The sequence below is a fragment of the Lolium perenne genome, chromosome 4 (genome assembly GCF_019359855.2).
Source record: "Lolium perenne isolate Kyuss_39 chromosome 4, Kyuss_2.0, whole genome shotgun sequence".
Lineage (NCBI taxonomy): Eukaryota > Viridiplantae > Streptophyta > Magnoliopsida > Poales > Poaceae > Lolium > Lolium perenne.
The window spans coordinates 364,374,411-364,381,263 of NC_067247.2; the positions used below are offsets into that span (position 1 = coordinate 364,374,411).

At 39.5% G+C, this 6,853-nt stretch overlaps 1 non-coding gene across 9 annotated transcripts; it reads left to right on the top strand.

The window, feature by feature from the left end:
* Positions 1-572: 572 nt before the first annotated feature.
* Positions 573-6,565, top strand: LOC127296725 (uncharacterized). 9 transcript variants are annotated; one of them, XR_011744011.1, is made up of 8 exons: positions 574-1,058; positions 1,479-1,867; positions 1,990-2,043; positions 2,753-2,835; positions 4,224-4,521; positions 4,620-4,717; positions 5,208-6,234; positions 6,357-6,565. It is a non-coding gene; the product is annotated as an uncharacterized protein (transcript). The 9 variants fall into 9 exon arrangements; XR_011744010.1 differs by having other exon boundaries at positions 1,479-1,641; positions 1,760-1,867; positions 4,620-6,234; XR_011744009.1 differs by having other exon boundaries at positions 5,113-6,234; positions 6,357-6,564.
* Positions 6,566-6,853: the final 288 nt, after the last annotated feature.

Genomic DNA, 6,853 nt, shown 5'->3' on the forward strand with positions numbered 1-6,853 from the left:
CGGCAGGGTGCCGGAGGCGATCTCCTGAATCCCCCGAGATGGGATTGGCGGCGGCGGCGTCTCTGGAAGGTTTTCCGTATCGTGGCTCTCGGTACTGGGGTATTCGCGACAAAGGCTTTAAGTAGGCGGAAGGGTATGTCAGGGGGCGACGCGAGGGCCCCACACAACAGGGCGGCACGGGCCCTAGCCTGGCCGCGCGGCCCTGGCGTGTCGGCGCCTCGTCACCCCACTTCATTTTCCTTTCGGTCTTCTGGAAGCTTCGTGGAAAAATAAGACCCTGGGCGTTGATTTCGCCCAATTCCGAGAATATTTCCTTTGTAGGATTTCTGAAACCAAAAACAGCAGAAAACAGCAACTGGCTCTTCGGCATCTTGTTAATAGGTTAGTGCCGGAAAATGCATAAATATGATATAAAATATGTATAAAACATGTGAGTATCATCAATAAAGTAGCATGGAACATAAGAAATCTCTACTATTTAAAAAGACTAAAATGGTTCCTTATTCTGCCATCTGCCATCCACAATACGTCAATATTTTTCGCCGTTTCTTTCGTCGTCGTCGTTCCATCGTCGTGCATCCCTCTCGCCCCAACGAATCCAAAATGGGCCAAGCCCAACATATCCAACGCAGTCTCTTGAACACCTCCTCTCTCTCTCTCTCTTCCTCGCAGGCATGTCGCCTCGCCGCCGCCGGCTCCAAACGCCACTGCTCGAGCACTGCCACCTCCAACCTCCGCCCTACTTCAGCACTGCCCCCCTCCGACCTCCATCCTCTTGTATACCTCCCCCCGCCTCCTCCTGCCCCACTCATGTCGCCCACAGATCGACACCGCCACCGCCGGCCGCCCCCATTTTGAAGCCGCCGCTGCCGTTCGTGCCCAGATCAATGTCGCCGCCGTCCACATGTCCCGTCTCAGATCAAGACGTCTGCCTCCAGCCTGATTCATTGTCAACCAGATCGCGGCCCCGGCGTACCACACCCGTTGGAGCTCCGGTTGCGGCGGCGCTAGGGCCCGGGAGCAGCAATCAGCACTGGGAGAGGCGAGTATTCTTCCATGTAAACTTCATTCCATCCTCCCTCCTGATTCCCCGCCGATCTGACAATTTTGTTGCTTGCGGTATGATTCACCCTATTTCTGAACGCCCTACCCACGTTGATTGTTCAAACTAAATTTCATGTTTAATACAACTTTTGTAGAATTCTGAACCGAACTTCATTGTCTCTGTTGTTAGCAGTTTTACAGTATCAACACTGGTCGAGTAAATCTATATGACTGTCTTACCAACAAATTTTATACTCCTACTATATCTACAGTAACTGACAGGAAAGATTGATCTACCGGAGATAATTTCATTTAGTGTTTGTGATTATACCACTTTACGGAAATAAAGAGCTTTTTGTCGCATTGTGCATAGAATCCAGGCTAACTCCTGGTTGCAGGCCATCTCTTAACATACAGCTACATTTTCCTCTTAGGTGCCACCAAAGCCTGAACTGCAACCATGCACGAGCCTAGAAAGTTTTCAGGTGACACATGAAGTGGAGCAGCAAAGGTTAATGGAAGAAAGGGATAGAGTGACGAGGGAGGAGGCTAAGAGGAGAATTGTCAAGGCACAACCGCACAACCGATACTGAAGGAGTAAGTAGCATATGCAATCTCTTGTCCCAACTCTCAAGATCTCTTAATTTATCTGGGAGAAAGGTTAGTAATAGCTTTTAAATTTGGTTGCATGGATGATATTCCTCTCCGAGAGAAGGAGCAGAAGCCTCTTACTGAAGTGCCACAATTTGAATTGCATGTTCATGGAAGGGCAATTAAAATATCAGAAGGGCAATTAAAATATCAGAACTTAATACATACTGTGGCAAGTTATTTTGCCAGTGTGCTCTTTCTATCATTCATTGTGGAGCTGGTAAATAACGTTGAGTACCTCTTGAAAAAATAGATTGATTTGGAGGTTTTATGGGGCATTTCATTATGATTCAGGTTAAGGAGATCACTTATGAGAGGTTGCAAGAGGAGAACAAAATTGCGTAGAAGGTACATATGCATATCCTTACCTGTTCCTCAGATGTTGCAATGGTGCAAGTGCAAGCACATCTTCTTCTTCTGCTCTAGCGGTAAACCACCGTGTGTAATCTGTAGAAAACACGTGCTAACTGTAATAGGAGTAAAACTTGCACCTTAATATTCACTTGCTGAAGAAAAAAATAACAAAATTCAATTTGCATTTTGTGGTGCAGACTGACCAATTAGCCCAGAGCATCATGCATGTGACCAATTAACTCATATCAGTGTGTTATAATGTAATCACTTAGTGCTTACTATTGTCCGTGACTACCGTTTGGTAGCATAAATAATTACTGATTTGTGGTAGGAATAGGATGAGTCTAGGGTCTAGCACTATACTTACAGAATGAATTATTTTTTCTCTGTGCAAATGCTCAGACTAAAACGGGCCAAAGTTTACTCTTGTTCTTCTATTTCTGCCTTCAGTAATTCGGTTATTGGCTCATATAATGAATAATGTCTTATTGTAGAATAATGAGCCAATGTATGCTGAAGTTGGGTATATGTATAAGAGGGTAGCAGAAGCAGAGAGTGCATTCATCACAAAAATTGTTGAATGTGTCAAAAAAAAAAACCATTTGATAATCATTCTTGTTCGCGGCAACTCAATTTAAATTATTCTTGTTCGCTACTACTTGTATTATGTTTACTCTTGATATTCATCTGCTAACTATGCCAGTGTACAAGGCTGGGCATGAAATGAGAGTAACAACAATGGATTCTAGCCTCTGGGTGTTGTAAGGTGTGTTGACTAATATATAGGTATGGTTTCTAATGCATGCCTCATGGAATAATTGAATAATGCTGCTCCATTTATGAGTAGAGCAAATAATAAGCTTGCCCATCTAGATGGTTTAACGCACTTTCCTTGGAAAAATTTAGCCTAGATTTATGATTGTTGCCTGCCAGTTTGAAATTTTAATTAATCCAATAAGGGTTAATTTAATGGCTGGCTTGTTCTTTAGAGGAATCCAGTGATTGATATAATTGTAGGTAAATGCCTTAAAACTGTTGATATCCTTGCTCCACTACGCTTATTCCTATCATAAACAAGCCAGTGGGGTTAATCCATATATGCTTAAAAATTATAAACCAATGATTATAATCTTAACGTTTGAGATTTAAAAATAAGAAGTGTTACGTACAACATTATATGTGTACAAAAGTAAATTTATAACATGATTCCACCGGGTTGAATGCATGAGGCATGTCAAATTTCATGGATCGATTTATGTTGCACGGCTGCATAGCTGCATGGATCATTATATAAGCCAAAGATTAAAACTGACCAACTGATCACATCAGTGCATGCATCTGCCATGGGATTTGGTGGCGGCGTGCCGCGCTGATTCTCATGCATCTACCACCAAGATCTAATTTAAAACACTTATCATTATGATGTACTTTGAAGATATTGGCTGGTCCGAGGACACAAAGGAAAATATGGCGCGCGGCTGCGCGCGTGAGGAGAGGCTTAGCATAGGGTCTTTTTGTTTTTGTTTTGTTTTTGTGGAGGAGTTTTTACATGTCAAGCGTGGGCACGTCAAACTTTAAACACGTACGGTACTTTTCTTACTAGCAAACTGGATGTAATACTACATGCTTGCTAATTGTGTTATTTACCTCCAGGTATCTTCTTTAGCAACCAAGATGCTTAAAAAAATCATTTCTCATGTAAATCTCAAGAATTGAGATGATTAACCTGACTGGTGTAATGTTATTTTGTTGGTAGCGTGCAACCGTAAGCAACATGACAATTAACAAGATTTGTTGATGTCGTGGTATAACAGGATGACGGGAAAGCGTTCAGGCTCTAGGAATGAAACTGCCAAAAACCTTACCTAATTTAATCTTTTGTTTAGGAAAGTTTCTTTTAGATCTCCCCTGCATTTTAGTTTATCTTAACCATCTAAACGATGGCTAAACTCCTAAGGTGCCTTAGTTTAGGCTTTATAGAAGTATGTTTTAGAAAAATGTTGAGGTTTGGGTTAGGAATAGTCTGAATTTATTTCACATAGCATGCTCTCACATAAAAGAACTTGGTTTATCAGTTAATTCTTGAAACATATTTTACAATATCAATGTCTACCCATCGGGCGCAAATTGAAAGAAGACTAATGTTTTAATAGCAATATTTCCCAAATGTGCAGAAGATACTTAAAAGTCCAAATATCTGATGCCCCATACTGTGCCATGATCATCGTCTGCAATGGCAACAACCGCCATGATCCAGATTGTGGAGCCCTTTTGCAGAGTTCAGACTCACAAGTACAGAGTTCCCTCCCTGGGCATCTGGAATGACACTAAGTGCAGAGTTCCCTCCCTAGGAGTTAATATCTCCCTAGGCTATGACATTGTATTGTTATCACGTATCCAAGTGAACAAAGTCATCTTATTACCATTAATAACTCCCTAGGCTATGACATTGTATTGTTATGACGTATCCAGGTGCTGAACAAAGTCATCTTATTACTATTAATATATATATATATTAGTATGCCCTGTCATACATACAAATAACACTGTTGAATTTACTATTTGAACAGACCATGGGTTGTAAGAACTGAGATATTTCTTCATCCTTTCATTCTATCGTGGAAGTTCACCTTCAACGGGTTTCTTTGGCACTGGCTCCTACTGCAAGGTGGTGCATGTTATGTCTGGTACATGACCTTGTCGCTTGTGTTTAATTACGTTACTATTACTTCACAAAAAAAAAATGTTACTGTTAACTCTTGGTTTTCTAGCTGGGCTCCCTATCTCAGCTACCCTGAACTTTTTTTTTCATGTTTTATGTGGCGATGTACTATTTTTAGTATGTGCTATCTACAATAGATGATTATCTCCTAAGTTTCCAAAGATCATTAATGCCCCTCTATATTGCAGCCAGTTTACTCTAATTTGAAAAGTCTGGCCCGGATGAAAAATAATCAGCTTATGTATAAGTATTGTACTAGATCACTATATTGTTTTCCCTTGACCTTAGTTATTCAAAATGGCTTGAATTGTGCTCCCTACGTTCAATAATTCTTGTTTCAGATTCGGATGTATTTATTCACAAAATATGTCTAGATACATCCAAATTTACGACAAGAATTATGGAATTGAGGGAGTACATTCCATTTATTTTGCAGCGTGTTACTGGGGTAGACTTGACGTGCATGATCTAGCGATAAAGATCTTTGAAGGAGACATGGAGATGGTGTACGACAGCGCTTTGAAAACCTTTTTGAAACTATAAAGGTGAAGAGGAGGTGCCAAGCAATCAAAGTAAACAACCGGCATAGATCACAAAAAGAAATGATATACTCCTATGTTGCTTTTCTCTGTAAGGTCAAATTTTGACAGACCAAGCTATCCACTGTTTTTTGTTATACACATGAGTCTCACACTTTATCTCATGAAAAACAATACTTTTGGCAGCAAGCAATTTTTTATGTTTATTCGTGTATTTTTCTTACCGCATAAGTGGGCCTTCCGTACTTGAGCAAACAAAGCCTAATAAGAATGTGCATGATGAGTGCTATCCTTCTCCATTAAGTAGCATGAATTTCCCTTACATGCATGCATGGAGTTATGTAACTTGGGCTGTAACAGTAACTACAAAGGGCTCATATATATACATTAGTTAAGAATCCTAAGCTTCTTTAATATTTAATAATGATTCAAACTTGGTTTTCATAGATTAATTTGTAGTTTGTGAAGACTGTGTATCCTTATATCCCTTCCATATAAGGTATTATTAATGGGTATGACTGCATGAGGGAGTACGATATTAAGTAAATACATAATACCAAAAATAATATTTCTGTCTTGGATTTTATACCATGATATTCTTGTGATCTGCTATGACCATTTGGGAACTTGGTCTGATGCTACTTATTGATCTGGTAGCATTTCTAAACGTAAACTAGAAAGGTCTAATTGGCACACTGTCCGACTATTTTTGTAATTTTCGTGCAGCCATTTGATTTGAAAATTTAAATGTTAGTATTTTTTATTACCGATTGCTTTTCAATACAAACTAATACCACAGAACCAACAATATTTGGAAATATTTTTCAGTTATTTGGTGGCTTGCAAAATCAGGTGAATGGCTATACAGGTCTTTCCTCTGTAAAAATTCTAATGCGAGCTGAAAAGAAATATTTCTTCGTAGAGGTAAAATCGTGTTATCTTGTGAACACCCGTGCATATTAAATTTGTCCAACATGAAGGCTCGAGGTAAAACATACTTGTACACTAAGCGTGATGAGTGCTGAATTGCTTCCACATGCATGTAGGTGGTGCACTGGTGCCGAAATGAAGCAACACCGTAGTTAACGAGCGGACACAGCGGGATTAAGATGACATCTTGTTGCTTAGCAGGAGTGACACTTATAGGAAAAATGTAAGAAAAACATTTTGGTTAATTATATTGTACACTTAACTTTGATGCAGAACCTCTATATATCTGAGCCGTCACTTTGTTTTTTCGCCTATTAATCTGTGTTGTATACATATCCTGTCGTTGGATTCGGATAGGAGGCATGATTATCTTCTTATATTTCTTTTGTTTGTCTTGGTGAACTTTAAAAAAATTATTTGAGCTAACGAAGTTATCTTCCATAAATTTAATCTAAATTGTGTTATGTCATTGTTTTTTATAAGTTAGTTTAATCTTGAGTTAGAAGGTTTCTTATTAGTTAAACGAGGCTTTGTCCGTAATATTATGTTTAAAATAAAAAAAGGAGAGGAAATTACAGCCTCATTTGGGGCTTTTAAACCTTGTTGTGTTAAT